Raw genomic sequence first — 17205 nt, forward strand, 5'->3', positions numbered from 1 at the left:
AAAATGTAAAATGCGCCGGAAGAAATGGCAGCAGTTTACGGGCGCCCAACCAATTGTTGTATTATGTGTTTTTATTCGAGTTATTTGTAACTTATTTTTGTACATTGATGTTTCTCAAACCGATCTCTTATGCAAAAAGAGCTCGGAAATCAGCACAGCCGATCCACTCACCTCGGATTAGACAAAGAATTTTTCTTCAACAAGGAGGACGCACAGGACATTCTCCCAAACACCCAACAGGGCTGATCTCCGTTAATTTGCAATAGGAAGCCGACGCAGGTACAGAGGACAAAAGAGCCGGATGCCTGTCAGAAAAGCGTGCCGTTACCGTCAATACTACTCGCCAACGTTTGCATATCATGGTCAATAAACTGACGAGGTTACGATCACGAATATCCTACCAAGGACATCAAAAACTGTAATGTCCTATGTTTTTCACGGAATTTGGACTGAATGATGACATGGATATTCAGCTTAGCGGGAAAGCGCTTGCACCGGCAGGATTAGAACAGCAACACCTGCCGGTAAGACGAGGGGCGGTCTGTGCATATTTGTAAAACAAACAAGGCTGGTGCACCAAAATCTAAGGAAGTCTCTAGATTTTGCTCGCCTGAAGCTAGAGTATATTGTGATAAATTGGGAGGGCCACACTACTTGCCTAGAGAGTTCTCAGCTATAACATTTTCATGGCTGTTTAGTTTACCACCAAAAGACAGATTGCATTGGCACTAAGACCGCACTCAGTCAGCTGTATAAGTAAGTAAGCAAACAGGAAACCACTCACCCAGAAGGTGGCGCTCCAAGTGGCCAGAGACTTTAATGCAGGCGAAACTTTAAATCAAGTTCTACAAATTCCATAACATGTTAAATGTGCAACCAAAAGAGGGAAAAAAATCTAGATCACCTGCCACTCCACACACAGAAACGCGTTACAAACTCTCCCTTCACCCTCCATTTCGTAAATCTTGACCACAACTCATCCTCCTGATTCCTGCTTACAAGCAAAAATTGAAAGCAGGAAAGCACCAGGATTCGTTCTATAAAAAAGTTGTCAGATGAAGCAGATGCCCTAAACTACAGGACTGTTTTTTTGCTATCACAGACTGGAAACATGTTATGGGATTCTTCCGATGACATTGAGGAGTTACACCACATTAGTCACTGGCTTTATCAATAAGCTGCATCGAGGACGTCGGTTCCCACAGTGACTGTACGTACATACCCCAACCAGAAAGCCATGGATTACAAGGCACATTCGCACTGAGCTAAAGGGTGGAGCTGCCGCTTTCAAGTGTGGGACTCTTAACCCGGAAGCTTACAAGGAAAGCCTGCTATGCTCTGGGATGAACCACAAACAGGCAAAGCGTCAATACATGCTAAGATGAAATCATACTACACCCGGCTCTGATGCTCGTCTTATTGCAAGGCTTGCAAACTATTACAAACTACAAAGGGAAAAAACAGCCGCGAAGCTGCCCAGTGACACGAGCATACCAGACAACTAAATCACTTTCTATGCTCGCTTCGAGGCAAACAACAATCTGAGGCATGCATGAGAACATCAGCTGTTCCGGACGACTGTCTGTGATCTTGCTCTTCCGTAGCCGCCGTGAGTAAGACCTTTAAACAGTTTCAACATACACAGCTGCGGGGCCAGACGGATTTCTAGGACGTGGTGCTCCGGGCATATGCTGACCAACTGGGCAGGTGTCTTCACTGACATTTTCAACATGTCCCTGATTGGTTCTGTAATACCAACATTGTTCAAGCAAAGACCACCATAGTCCCTGTGCCCAAGAACACAAAGGAAACCTGCCTAAATGACTACAAGACCCGTAGCACTCACGCCCATAACCATGAAGTGCTTTGAAAGGTGGGTAATGGCTCACATTCAACACCATTATCCCAAAACCCTAAGACCCACTCCAATTTGCATACCCCCAACAGGATTCCACAGATGATGCAATTCTCTATTTCACTCCACATGCCCTTTCCCACCTGGACAAAAAGGAACACTTATGTTAGAATGCTATTTCATTGACTACAGCTCATCGTTCAACACCATAGACTGGACACCGTGCCTGGACGGCCACCAGCGCAGAGAAGGCTCCTGCCCTGGAGCTGCGACTGGACGGCCTTGCCTGGAATCTCCGGACCGTTGACCGTCGCTGGAGGTTCCGAACCGTAGGACCGTTTCGCAAGGAGGTTCCGGGACCGTGTGGACCGTCGCTTGAGGTTCCGAACCGTAGACCGATCGCAGACGGTTCCGGACCATGGACCGTCGCAGGAGTTTTCCGGGACCGTGGACCGTCGCAGGAGTTCCGGACTGTGGACCATCGCAGGAGGTTCCGGACCGTGGACCGTCACAGGAGGTTCCGGACCCGTGGACCGTCGCACGAGGTTCCGGACCAGTGGACCGTCGCAGGAGGTCCGGACTGATTGACCGTCGCGAAGTTCCGGGGACTGCTGGACCGTCGCAGGAGGTTCCAGACCGTGGACCATCGCAGGAGGTTCCAAGACCCGTGGACCGTCACAGAGCGTCCGGACTGTGACCGTCGCAGAAGGTTCCGGGACTGTTGACCGTCCGCAGAAGGTTTTGGACTGTGAATGCGCACTGGAGGGCCTGATGCGTGGAGCCGCGCACAGGTTTGCACCGGGGACTTGATGACACGCTCTTCAGGGCGAGGCGAGGAGGCAAGGCACAGGACGACCGACTGGGGAAGGCCCACTGGAGCCTGCATGCATGGGGCCGGGCACAGGTTGCACCGGACTGGACACGCTCTTTTCAGGGCTGAGTGCGGGAGCAGGCACAGACACGTACCGGACTGGCGGACACTCACTTCAGGGCGAGTTGCGAGGAGAAGCACAGACGTACCGGACTGGGAACATGCCCACGTCAGGGCGTACGTGCAGGGAGGAGATACAGGACGTACCGGACTTGTGAGACGCCACTGGAGGTCAAGAAGCGTTGGAGGCCGGCCTAGGTTGCACCAGACTGGTGACCACGCTCTTCAGGGTGAGTGGCAAGAGCAGGCACATGACGTACCGGCTGTGGGAGGTGCACTGGCAGATCTGGTGATGTAGGAGCCGCACAGATGCACAGGAACTGTTGATGACCCGATCTTCAGCCTGCCTGCGCTTGCAGCCTACTCTTCACCACATCATATCTCGATTATCCCTCTTCACACTGCTCCATCGACTCCCAGACGGGCTCTGCTCTCTCCTTGCGGTCTGACCGACCGATTTCTCTATTGCCTCTCTGATGGTTTCTGGCTCTTCCTCTGCTCAGCTGCCAGCTCCATGTGCCCCCCCCCCCCCAAAAAATAATATTGGGGTTTCTGTGGCCGCGGTCCCAGGCGTCGTCGCTGTCCTTCCTGCGCGCTCCTCTGCGACTCCTGCCCAAGGCAAGAGGTCTCGTGTCCTCCATGATCTCCTCCCAAATTGTCCAACATTATTTTCCCCATTGTTGCACGCTCTTGGTCCTTTTGGTGCGGATATTCTGAGTCACGCTCTTGGGAAATGAGCAGACCAAGGCCGCCAGCGTGAGTAAGTTCTACATATTTATTTATAAGTGAAACTAACAAAACAAAATAAACAAACTTACAAAGACCGTTGAGACGAGTGCCAAACACACTAAACAAACAATATCCACACAAAACACAGGTGGGGAAATAGCTACCTAAATATGAGCCCCAATCAGAGGCAAAGATAAACAGCTGCCTCTAATTGGGAACACATTAGCACCAATATAGAAATAGATATACTAGATCACCCCCTAACCTACTACACCAGAGAACCAAGGGCTCTCTATGGTCAGGGCATGGTAACTAGGCTACATATGAAATTTAAATCCAATGCTATATATCCATTTCAGAAAGGTTGTTAATTAGCATTATTGTTTAAAGAACCTATGAAGAAAGATTGGGTGGCTTTTTCACCGTCTAAACATGACTTGGGGTTGTTCAATATCAGACATGTATAAGTCAAGGATCGGTAGGATAGTCAGTTTTACGAGGGTATGTTTGCAGCATGAGTGAAGGATGCTTGATAGGAAGCCGAATCTGATTGGAGATGCTTAATGGGGTCTGGAAAGAGTTTACAGTCTAACCAGACACCTAGGTATTTGAGTTGCCACATATTCTAAGTCAGAACCGTCCAGAGTAGTGATGCTAAGACGGGCGGGCAGGTGCGTGCAGCGATCGTTGAAGAGCATGCATTTAGGTTTACTTGCTTAAGAGCAGTTGGAGGCCACAGAAGGAGAGTTGTATTGGCATTGAAGCTCGTTGGAGGTTAGTTAACAGAGTGTCCAAAGAGGAGCCAGAAGTTTACAGGAATGGTGTCGTCTGCGTAGAGTGGATCAGAGAATCACCAGCAGCAAGAGCACTCATTGATGTATACAGAGAAGAGGAGTCGGCGCCAAGAATTGAACCCCTGTGGCACCCCATAGAGACTGTCAGAGGTCCGGAAACAGGCCCTCCAATTTGACACACTGAACCTGTCTGAGAACTAGTTGTGAACAAGGCGAGCAGTCATTTGAGAAACCAAAGGCTGTTGAGTCTGCCGATAAGAATGCGGTGATTGACAGAGTCGAAAGCCTTGGCCAGGTCGATGAAGACGGCTGGCACAGTATTGTATTTTATCGATGGTGGTTATTATATTGCTTAGGACCTTGAACATGGCTGAGGTGCACCATGACCAGCTCTGAAACCAGATTGCATAGCGAGAGAATACGGTGGGATTCGAAATGGTCGTGATCTGTTTGTTAACTTGGCTTTCAAAGACCTTAGAAAGACAGGGTAGGATAGATATAGGTCTGTAGCAGTTTGGTCTAGAGTGGCTCCCCCTTGAAGAGGGGGATGACCGCGGCAGCTTTCCAATCTTTTGGGGATCTCAGACGATACGAAGAGAGGTTGAACAGGCTAGTAATAGGGTTGTAACAATTTCGGAGGATCATTTAGAAAGTGAGGATCCATATTATCTAGCCCAGCTGATTTCTAGGGATCAGATTTGCAGCTCTTACAGAACATCAGCTGTCTGGATTTGGTGAAGGAGAAGCAGGGGGGGGGGGGGGGGGGGCTTGGGCAAGTTTCTGCAGGGGTGCTGAGCTGTTTGGCCGGGGTATGGGTAGCCAGTGGAAAGCATGGCCAGCCGTAGAAAAATGCTTATTGAAATTATCAATTGTTGTAGATTTATCGGTGGTGACAGTGTTTCCTAGCCTCAGTGCAGTGGGCAGCTGGGGAGGAGGTGCTCTATTCTCCATGGACTTTACATTGTCCCAAACTTTTTTGAAATTAGTGCTACAGGATGCAAATTTCTGTTTGAAAAAGCTAGCCTTAGCTTTCTTAAACTGACTGGTATATTGTTCCTGACTTCCCTGAAAAGTTGCATATCGCTGGGGCTATCAATGCTAATGCAGAACGCCACAGGATGTTTTTGTGCTGGTCAAGGGCAGTCAAGTCTGGGGTGAACCAAGGCTATATCTGTTTTTAGTTCTACATTTTTTGAACGGGGCATGCTTATTTAAGATGGTGAGGAAAGCACTTTTAAATAGCAACCAGGCATCCTCTACTGACAGGATGAGTCAATAACTCTCCAGGATACCCGGGCCCGGTCGATTAGAAAGGCCTGCTATTCTAAAGTGTTTTTAGGGAGTGACAATAGAGAGGTGGTCGTTTGACCGCGGACCCATTACGCACGAAGGCAATGAGGCAGTGATCGCTGCGATCCTGGTTGAAACAGCAGAGGTGTAATTTAGAGGGCAAGTTGGTCAGGATGATATCTAAGAGGGTGCCCATGGTTACTGATTTAGGGTTGTACCTGGTAGGTTCCTTGATCATTGTGTGAGATTGAAGAGCATCTAGTTAGATTGTAGGACGGCCGTGGTGTTATTTTAGCATATCCCAGTTTAGGTCACCTAACAGTACGAACTCTGAAGATAGATGCGGGCAATCAATTAATTGGACTCAGATTAAGATCATTTCCATAGAAAGTTATTTTTAGTCACATATGGTCACATATGGTGTCCAGGGCACAGCTGGGGTCTGAAGGGTCTATAACAAGCGCAACGGTGAGAGACTTGTTTTTGGAAAGGTGGATGTTTAAAAGTAGAAGTTCTGAATTCGTTTGGGGCAAAGACCTGGGTAGTATGACAAACTCTGCAGGCTATCTCTGCAGTAGATTGCAACTCCGCCCCTTTGGCAGTTCTATCTTGTCGGAAGATGTTATAGTTAGGGATGGAAATTTCATGATATCTCTCCTCAGTTAGTCATCAAGTTTCCGTTTGATACTAATTGATTGCTAAGAGGACTGCGAGGACTGATGGAAACTCTGTCGACTCTGCATAGTCCATACCTCATATTGTTATTATTGTATTATTTAAATGTATTATGACATTTATTTTTGTACTATTTATGAATAAATTAACTTGTAAAAGTGCAAAAAGTATTGTTCTAAATGTGTTTATTAAGTGTGTTGATCCTACTGCACCATAGATTTTCTAGACTTGACCTATTCCTGACTCTAGCCTCAAACTACATTTATAATGTGGAATCACTCAACTGTCTGGCAGTCTCCACACTAAAGCACTGTAAAAACAATCATTAACGTTATACTGTTCAGGCAAATTGTGGAAAAAGGCAAATTCTTGGCAGTGGCCATGGCGTTATAGCATCAATCAATCATCACATTTATTTAAAAGTTGTCACAAAGTGCTTTACAGATACCCAACCTAAAAACCCCAGAGAGCTTTACAGATACCCAACCTAAAACCCCAGAGAGCAAGCAATACAGAAGCACAGTGGCTAGAAAAAACTCACAAGAAGGCAGGAAGAAACCTAGAGAGGAAGTAGGAAGAAACCTAGCATGATTCCAATCTTAAACATACTTTTATTTTCTATTTATCTATTTTTACCTAACTTTTTTTATTTTTTTATCGTAACTTCTTAAAGCATTGTTGGTTAAGGCTTGTAAATAGCGGACAAAATAACATTTGATTTGTTCATTGACTATAACTCAGCATTCAGCACCATAGTACCCTCCAAGCTCATCATTAAGCTTGAGGCCTGGGTCTCAACCCCACCCTGTGCAATTGGGTCCTGGACTTCCTGACGGGCCGTCCCCCAGGTGATTAATGTAGGGAACAACACCTCCACTTCGCTGATCTTCAACACTGGGGCCCCACAAGGGTGCATGCTCAGCCCCCTCCTGTACTCCCTTTTCACCCATGACTGCTGGCCAAGCATGCCTCCAACTCAATCCTCAAGTTTGCAGACGACGCAACAGTAGTAGACTTGATTACCAACAACGACGAGACAGCCTACAGGGAGGAAGTGAAGGCTCAGGGAGTGTGGTGTCAGGAAAATAACCTCTCCTCAACCTCAACAAAACAAAGGAGATGATCGTGGACTTCAGAAACAGCACAGGGAGAACCCCCCTATCCACATCGATGGACAGCAGTGGAGAAGGTGTAAAATTTTAAGTTCCTCAGCGCACATATCACTGAAAACTGAAATGGTCCACCCACACAGAGTTGTGAACAAGGGCAAAAGCGCCTCTTCAACATCAGGAGGCTGAATACATTTGGCTTGCACCTAAAACCCTCACAAACTTTTACAGATGCACAATTGAAAGCATCCTGTCGGGCTGTATCACCGCCTGGTACGGCAACTGCATCACCCACACGCAGGGCTCTCCAGAGGGTGGTGCGGTCTGCACAACGCATCACCAGGAGCCAACTACCTGCCTTCCAGGATACCTACAGCATCCGATGTCACAGGAAGGCCAACAAGACATCAAGGACAACAACCACCCAAGGTCAGTACAGGTGCATCAAAGCTGGGACCGAGAGACTGAGGCCATCAGAATGTTAAAGAGCCATCACTTGCACAGATGGCTGCTGCCGACATATACATGTTATATGTTAGTAATTTAGCACATACTCTTAATCAGAGCCACTTACAGTTAGTTCATTCATCTTAATAACATAGCTAGGTGAGACAACCACGTATCACAGTCAAATATACAGGATACGTACATTCCATTCCAGCTAAACAATGGATATATAGCGTTTTGCATCTTAAATCTATGAATACAAAACCTGAGAACAGTAATATTTTACACACACATTAAGGTACATACAATATTTCTTAATTTCACAAATTTGAAAAATATATAGCGTTTTGAAATTAAACTTCATACATTTTCACACTGTCAATCATCAAGTTTCAGCTTGATACTATTTGATTGCTAAATATCATATGCAATATTACTTCCCATATAAGGACATGCTGGATGTTGATCGTCATCATTTTAGCTGTGACTTAGTGATCTCTATCTAACTGTGAGGAGTTTCAGTGTCAAGAGACAATATAAGAGGCCTGTGTTTGACGTTGCAAGTCAGTCACATAGAACCTTCTTCACCCCGAGGACTGAGACTGTATCTAGTCATAGCCTGCTGCTACTTCTCCTCCTACTACTACTACTACTGTAAAGCCATGAAGACTGTCGCTCTCCTCTTCTCCTTTACATTTGCGCTGGTCTTCACTGCGGTCACTGATGAGAGCATCTATTGGATACGTTAATCTGCGAGGTTGAAAAGATCTCCAGGAGGTCTGGAGGTAAGAAAATTGAAATTTTGCATATAACAAGTGTAATAACTGCATTATAATCCATTGTATCTACAGTGTTATCAAATGTTGCTCTGCTCTATTGGATTAGAAAAGAGAGCAAAAGGGGTCATGAAAAATGACACAAATAACAAACATTTTGTGACGTTTTGTTTCTAGCTTCAGGCCCTTTTGGACCGTCTAGTGCCAGCGGGATTCGATCAAGATCGCTGCAGGGCAAACGGGGTAAATTGTATCCATAATCTTGATGAATAGAATGAAAACATGGTAGACAATGTTCCATTATGGGGCCGGAATCCCCAGACACAGACTAAGCCTAGTCCTAGAGAATAAAAACCATGTTCAATGGATATTCACCATTGAAAAGTGCTCCTTAGTCCAAGACTAGCCTTAATTTGTGTCTGGAAAACAGGACCCTCACGTCCATCAGTGATAACTACTGTTAACTTACCCATGTCAACACGTGTTGATGCAAATCAGACACTTATTAATGCTGACCAGAAAGTCGACCATGTATTTTAAGAATTTTCTACAGGCTATTATTGAATCCATTACAACAGCAGATTCATCAATAACCATGACACTCTCCAATTCCAGCCTAAAGATTTCTGCATAGCTGAGACTACTCTGTCTGCCATAAGCCATACGCAGCACAGGATTCCATTAAACAACATATCTAAAATCAGTGGAGTGTTGACGCAGTACAATYAGGTAAGGAATCATTCAGACAAATTAAGCTTGGTTGGGGGGGGGTCTACTCTAGCCTGGGCTGCAAATTCTTGTCATGCCAAAGGAGTGGCATGATGGCACAAACAGACTGGTACCCAGGCTAGCTTAGGTGTATTCAGTGAAACATCCAAAATGTTGCAGATATACATTCATGAGTAGAGATTATGTCTGTTCAACACAATGTATGTATATCTTGTACTGTTGCACACACTTGAACAGAGCCCTGCTCTTGTCAATCAAACAGTAACTACTACTCTGACTATTAGCCATAACAATTATCAGTGTAGAAAAAGTAACTCAAAACATACAGGGCGGTGTTTCAGACATGGATGAAGTCTAGGCCTGGATTAAAAAGCACTTTCTATGGGAATTATCTTAATCTGAGTCCATTAAACTGGCATCATCCTAGTCCAGGAAAACGCCCCCATAATGCAATAATACTCGATTCATCCGCAAAAAAAATCTTGTTTCTTTACACAAGATGTATTGCGCACCATGCATGTTGTAGATAAACACCCTGAGCCTTGTTGAAGTAGAGCATGTTAGGGTTCTAAGGTAGTGATCTGGGTTCTGTAGGCAGTCTACAGTTCTCAGTGGAATGTTCTCTGTTCTCTCCCCAGTTTCATCTAACCAACTGCACTGTGAAGGAGAACGGTGATGAGGCAGGAGAACGGTGATGGGAACAGCTTCGCGATCTCCTGACAAACCTCAAAAAGTGTGCCCGGGTCATCTATCCTCGTTCCTAACCTGCCGTTCATCACAAACGACACTAGAGCTTTGCTGAGAGGACTGATGGAAACTCTGTCGACTCTGCATAGTCCATACCTCATATTGTTATTTATTGTATTATTTAAATGTATTATGACATTTATTTTTGTACTATTTATGAATAAATTAACTTGTAAAAGTGGCAAAAAGTATTGTTCTAAATGTGGTTTATTAAGTGTGTTGATCCTACTGCACCATAGATTTTCTAGACTTGACCTATTCCTGACTCTAGCCTCAAACTACATTTTATAATGTGGAATCACTCAACTGTCTGGCGGTCTCCACACTAAAGCACTGGTAAAACACATCATTAACGTTATACTGTTTCAGGCAAATTGTGGAAAAAGGCAAATTCTTAGCAGTGGCCATGGCGTTATAGCATCAATCAATCATTATTTTATAAGTCTTTTTTACATCAGCAGTTGTCACAAAGTGCTTTACAGAAACCCAGCCTAAACCCAGAGAGCTTTACAGATACCCCCTAAAACCCAGAGAGCTTTACAGATACCCAACCTAAAACCCCAGAGAGCTTTACAGATACCAACCTAAACCCAGAGCTTTAGTCACTAGACCAGAGAGCTTTACAGATACCCAACCTAAAACCCCAGAGAGCTTTACAGATACCCAGCCTAAAACCCCAGAGAGCTTTACAGATACCAACCTAGAACCCCAGAGAGCTTTACAGATACCCAACTAAAACCCAGAGAGCTTTACAGATACCCCTAAACCCAGAGAGCAAGCATACAGAAGCACAGTGACTAGGAAAACTCCCAAGAAGCCAGGAAGAAACCTAGAGAGGAAGAAACCTAGCATGATTCCATCTTAAAACATGCTACACACGGCAACCAGACAAATCACACGGCAACAAGAAAATCCACGAACCACAAAATCACACAGCAACCACACAAATCACAAGGCAACCAGACAAATCACACGGCAACCATAAAATCACACCTAAAAAGACAAAGAAAGAGAGTGAGATTAAACATGTGCAATAATTTAATAAATTACTAAAATACAGGGGGGGGGGGGCTCAGTAGATGTAAACATTTGAAATACAGTATATTCCAAAAATAAAGACACTTTGCTTCCACTACAATACACCATGAACGATGAGATGAAAAGGAAGAATCAAAGCGTGACTAAATGGCTTAGTTAGTGTTTAATGGGTGAATGGTACTACTATATAGACGGGTTAGCTGACAACGTCKYGAAAACGACACGCACGTCGATAAGGCAGAAGTTCGTGTGGCGTAATGATTCTGAACGGTCAGATAGCTAGCAACAATGACAAGAAGCTGTCATGTGGGGAATCGTAGGAGGCTGGTTTCAGCTCGTTGCGTCTTCTTATTAACAACATGTCTTGTTTTGACTGATGTCACGTCTATGCTAATATGGATGAAATTTGCTAGCTAACCAACAACTGTTAAGGATGTATTTTAGAGACAAGCGCTCATTGTGCAAATGTATTTATGTTTTCAAAGAACATTTGGAGACTAAATATAGTTTGCTCTATAGTTGCTCACTCGTCGGTATTGTTGCTAAACAACCAGCCCGTCTATAGAAGCYGTATGTCATGCACGTCCTATCATTCAGACATAAAGGAGGAAACTAAGTTTAAAGTACATTTTAGACTTCCATAAGTGTGATCCTTGAAATAAGTGAATTATGACCTGTGGTATAGATATGAATCATTTCTAGAACTGTTTTTGATTTTGACTATGTTGAAGGGTATCAGATGTATCCTAATGATGTCCTGCCATTAGAAGTGGTGGCGTCTTCATCTCAAATAACACAAGACTGTTGTTGTCGTCGTTGTCTTGGCAGATGATTACATGGTCACAAACCATGGCTTGTGCTCATCATAGACTCATCTCTTTGTGTCCCAAATGGCACCCTATTCCCTTTTAAAGTGCACTACTTTTGACCAGAGCCCCATGGGACACCGTATGAGCCATGGTCAAAAGTAGTGCCCTAAAAAGGGAATAGGGTGCCATTTGGGATGAAATCAGTGTGTTGCCACCTGAACTGTGCTCATTAAGACTCAACGTTAAGCTGATTATCCTCAACAAGTCTCCGTTTATTACAACACAAGGTCCCTTCGACTTGGCCATCGACTCCCAGTTAAAAGGACAAGGCCCAAATCCTACAGTACAGTGGCTGCTCCCTCCCTCCTTCCCTCACCGACCAATAAACCAACGTTTCCTCTCCATTCACATGTAGAACCTTACTATACAGTGTATTAAGATAACATATTTTGAAATGACGACGTTCAACAATAAAGATCCTCAGGCTGGACTATTGACTGACTGCCGTTGTTGACTCTAAGGTATAGTAGTGTAGATACATTGCAGTACATGGGGCTCCAGCCCTGATTGGCTCTCTCCCTGTCTCTCTCACTGCAGCAGGGATTCCATCACAGCCTCGGGCTTCGTTGATCTTTTCCTGTCAGGAGATAAGTGGAGGGCAGCATTAACAAATTGCACCCTTTTCCCTATATAGTGCACTACTTTTGACCTGGGCCTTAAGGGAATAGGGTGACACTGGGGACGCAGATGAGATGATCATGGGGTTAATATTCACTGAGTTTACAAAACATTATGAACACCTGCTCTTTCCATGACAGACTGACCAGGTGAATCCAGCTGAAAGCTATGATCCCTTATTGATGTCACTTTTAAATCCACTTCAATCAGTGTAGATGAAGGGAAGGAGACGGGTTAAAGAAGGATTTTTAAGCCTTGAGACATGGATTGTATATGGGTGCCATTCAGAGGGTGAATGGGCAAGACACAATATTTAAGTGTCTTTGAACGGGGTCTGGTAGRAGGAGCCAGGCACACAGGTTTGTGTGAAGAACTGCAACGCTGCTGGGTTTTTCACATTTAACAGTTTCCTGTACGTATCAATAATAGTTCACCACCCAAAGGACATCCAGCCAACTTGACACAACCGTGTGAAAGCATTGGAGTCAACATGGGCCAGCATCCCTGTGGAACACCTTGTAGAGTCCATGCCCCGATGAATTGAGACTGTTCTGAGGGGAGGGAGGGGGGTGGGGCAACTCAAAATTAGGAATGTGTGTCTAATGTTTTATACGCTCAGTGTATATATATGTCTTATTGTTCTAGGGAAGTGACATTACGGTTGACCAGAAAGCAGCAAATATCTGATAATAACAACATGTAGTATTTCTCAGAACGGTAGAACACGGTGATAACAGCTTTTACAGTAACATTTCACCACAGGACGTACACCTGACAAAGTGATACATTATAGTAAACCGTTACTTCAGATAGACTTTATAGTACTCTCTATAATCGGACATTTATTCAGAAATGAAATATTACTATTGTTGTTATTTTAATTTGTATTATTCTGGATAATCATGTAGCGACAGCAGCTGGGGGACAGACGGTGGTGGTGGTTTACCTTCGTCCAGTCTTGGGTCTACTACTCTTGGAGGACCTGGGCCTCTCCAGCTTCATCAGTGACTGTCTCATACTCTCCTCTGTGTAGGCCAAGTACACATGAGACAGGTCCACCTCAAACGGCTGGGGAGGGAGAGGAAGGAGAGAGGGATAGAGGAGGGAGAGAGGGATAGAGGAGGGGGATAGAGGAAGAAGAGGGATAGAGGAAGGAGAGGGATAGAGGAAGGAGAGAGATAGAGGAAGGAGAGGGATAGACAGAGGGTGGAGGAGGAAGCGAATGTGAGGGTAGAATAATATTATCCAGATCCACCGTGCTGTGTTTGTCTTGTTATGTAGGCATGAACTAAGAACTCACATCTTTGTCTTTCTTGTCCGGCACGGGGGTCTGTTTTCTCATGTTGTTACCAGTGTACGCTACACACTTCTGAGGACCAACAAGTAACCATGGAAACAATGTCATAAGCATGAAGCAATCACACCAACGTTGCTCTGTACTGTCTATGTTAATGAAGAAACTCCCTCCCCTTTAGCCCAACCATTCTCAAGTTAAATATTTCACTGTGTCTGAATGCAGAACTCACCAGCTGCCATTCCCCAATGTCCTCATTCCACTGTACGTAGTTCTCGATCATCTCCTGCACCAGACAGGAAGAAGCAGGAACCATATTAGCATCAGCGCTAACTAAATACGCTCTCACACAAGTATAAATGGACGGATGGACACGCGCGTTGTCAAACACACACCTAAACACACACACACACACACACACACACACACACACACACACACACACACACACACACACACACACACACACACACACACACACACCTGGTATTCCTGTGGAATGAAAGTTGTCTATGATGAGCATCTGCTACGTAGCTTCTCGCTGAGGTGGCGGATATCTCCAGCAGGCCCTGATCTCCCGGTGATGCTCCTGCTGCAGGTCGGCCATCTGACAACACAACAACAACCTCTCAACACCACACGACAACAACCACTGAACCAATGTTATGTTAACGTTCTGCTGCAGGTCGGCCATCTGACAACACAACAACAATATCTGAATGAACACAGAACCAATGCTGTGTTAATGAAGTCATGAACATGCTTGTTAAATGAGTCATGAACATGCTGTGTTATGAAGTCATGACCAATGCTGTGTAATGAAGTCATGACCAATGCTGTGTTAATGAAGTCATGAACCAATGCTGTGTTAATGAAGTCATGGAACATATGCTAGTGTATAATCAATGCTGTGTTAATGAAGTCATGAACCAATGCTGTGTATGAATTCATGAACCAATGCTGTGTTAATGAGTTCATAACCAATGCTGTGTTAATGAAGTCATGAACCAATGCTGTGTTAATGAAGTCATGAACCAATGCTGTGGTTAATGAAGTCATGAACCATTGCTGTGTTAATGAAGTCATGAACCAATGCTGTGTTAATGAAGTCATGAACCAATGCTGTGTTAATGAAGTCGAACCAATGCTGTGTTAATGAAGTATGAACAATGCTGTGTAATGAAGTCATGAACCAATGCTGTGTTAATGAAGTTCATGAACATGCTGTGTTAATGAGGTCATGAACCAATGATGTGTGTTAATGTTCTGCTCTTGCTGCAGGTCATCAACAACACAACAGATCCCAGTCCTGTGTTAGAACCCACTTGGGATGCATCCTACTCACTATATAGTGCACTAGTTTTCACCAGAGTCGTGTGGGACTTGGACATTTTTACCTCTGACTTGGCAGCCTCGCATGGTCCAGACTTTCTTCAGCTTCTTGGTCTTCCCCTGAGCCTCCTCCTGCAGACTGGTGTACTCTCTCTCAATTGCCAGACGCTCCGCCTGTAAAAAAGACAGGGAGTTTGGCATTTCATTTATTTCATCATTAACGGAAAACCTCAACACTTTTTAACCTCATTAATTATCTCCATGTAGATCCTGGTATGGTGCTGGAGATATAAATCTGATGTTAAAAAGTTGTAAGTGTCCCTTTAACACAGTAGACTGCCCAGAGGAGACAACAGTAGACTGCTCCAGCCTGAGACAATAGTAGACTGCTCCAGACGGGGACAACAGTAGACTGCTCCAGACAGGGCCAACAGTAGACTGCTCAGACTGGGACAACAGTAGAACTGCTCCAGGCGGAGACAACAGTAGACTGCTCAGCGGAGACAACAGTAGACTGTCCAGACGGGGACAACAGTAGACTCTCCAGACGGGACAACAGTAGACTGCTCAGACGGGACAACAGTAGACTGCTCCAGACGGGACAACAGTAGAGCTCAGACAGGAACAGTAGACTGCTCCAGCCTGAGACAACAGTAGACCGCTCAGATGGGGACAACAGTAGACGCAGGCGGAGACAACAGTAAACTGCTCCAGGCGGAGACAACAGTAGACTGCTCCAGACGGAGACAACAGTAGACTGCTCCAGGCGGAGACAACAGTAGACTGCTCCAGACGGGAAAGAGACTGCTCCAGACAGGACAACAGTAGACTGCTCCAGACGGGGACAACAGTAGACTGCTCCAGACGGGGACAACAGTAGACTGCTCCAGACAGGGACAACAGTAGACCGCTCCAGAGGGGAAACAGTAGACTGCCTCCAGACGGGACAACAGTAGACCGCTCCAGCCTGAGACAACAGTAGACTGCTCCAGCCTGAGACAACAGTAGACTGCTCCAGACGGGGACAACAGTAAAACCGCTCCAGAAGGGGACAACAGTAGACTGCTCCAGCCTAGACAACAGTAGACCGCTCCAGACGGGGACAACAGTAGACACGCTCCAGCCTGAGACAACAGTAGACCGCTCCAGACGGGGACAACAGTAGACCGCTCCAGCCTGAGACAACAGTAGACCGCTCCAGACAGGGACAACAGTAGACTGCTCCAGCCGGGAACAACAGTAGACCGCTCCAGATGGGGACAACAGTAGACCCGCTCCAGGCGGAGACAACAGTAACTGCTCCAGGCGGAGACAACAGTAGACTGCTCCAGACGGAGACAAACAGTAGACTGCTCCAGACGGAGACAACAGTAGACTGCTCCAGACGGGGACAACAGTAGACTGCTCAGACGGGGACAACAGTAGACGCTCCAGCCTGAGACAACAGTAGACTGCTCCAGCCTGAGACAACAGTAGACTGCTCCAGACGGGGACAACAGTAGACTGCTCCAGACGGGGACAAAGTAGACCGTCCAGAAGGGGACAACAGTAGACCGCTCCAGCCTGAGACAACAGTAGACCGCTCCAGACCGGGGACAACAGTAGACCGCTCCAGCCTGAGACAACAGTAGACGCTCCAGACGGGACAACAGTAGAAGACTGCTCCAGCCGGGGACAAAGTAGACGGCTCCAGACGGGACAACAGTAGACTGCTCCAGCGGGGACAACAGTAGAGACCCGCCCAGCCGGAGAAACAGTCGAAACTGCTCCAGACGGGGACAACAGTAGACTGCTCCAGACGGGGACAACAGTAGACTGCTCCAGACGGGGACAACAGTAGACCGCTCCAGACGGGGACAACAGTAGACTGCTCCAGACGGGACAAAACAGTTTAGACTGTTTCTTTTTTTTTTCCCCTTTTTTTTTTTTTTTTTTTTTCCTCCAGACGGGGACAACATGTTAGGGACCCTCC

General features: G+C 45.7%; 1 pseudogene; it reads right to left on the reverse strand.

Moving 5' to 3' along the window:
* Positions 1 to 11097: 11097 nt before the first annotated feature.
* LOC112076141 (kinesin-like protein KIF3A) overlaps positions 11098 to 17205 on the reverse strand; it is a 29566-nt pseudogene continuing 23458 nt past the window's right edge.

The sequence above is a fragment of the Salvelinus sp. IW2-2015 genome, unplaced genomic scaffold (assembly GCF_002910315.2).
Source record: "Salvelinus sp. IW2-2015 unplaced genomic scaffold, ASM291031v2 Un_scaffold3594, whole genome shotgun sequence".
Taxonomy (NCBI): Eukaryota; Metazoa; Chordata; class Actinopteri; order Salmoniformes; family Salmonidae; genus Salvelinus; species Salvelinus sp. IW2-2015.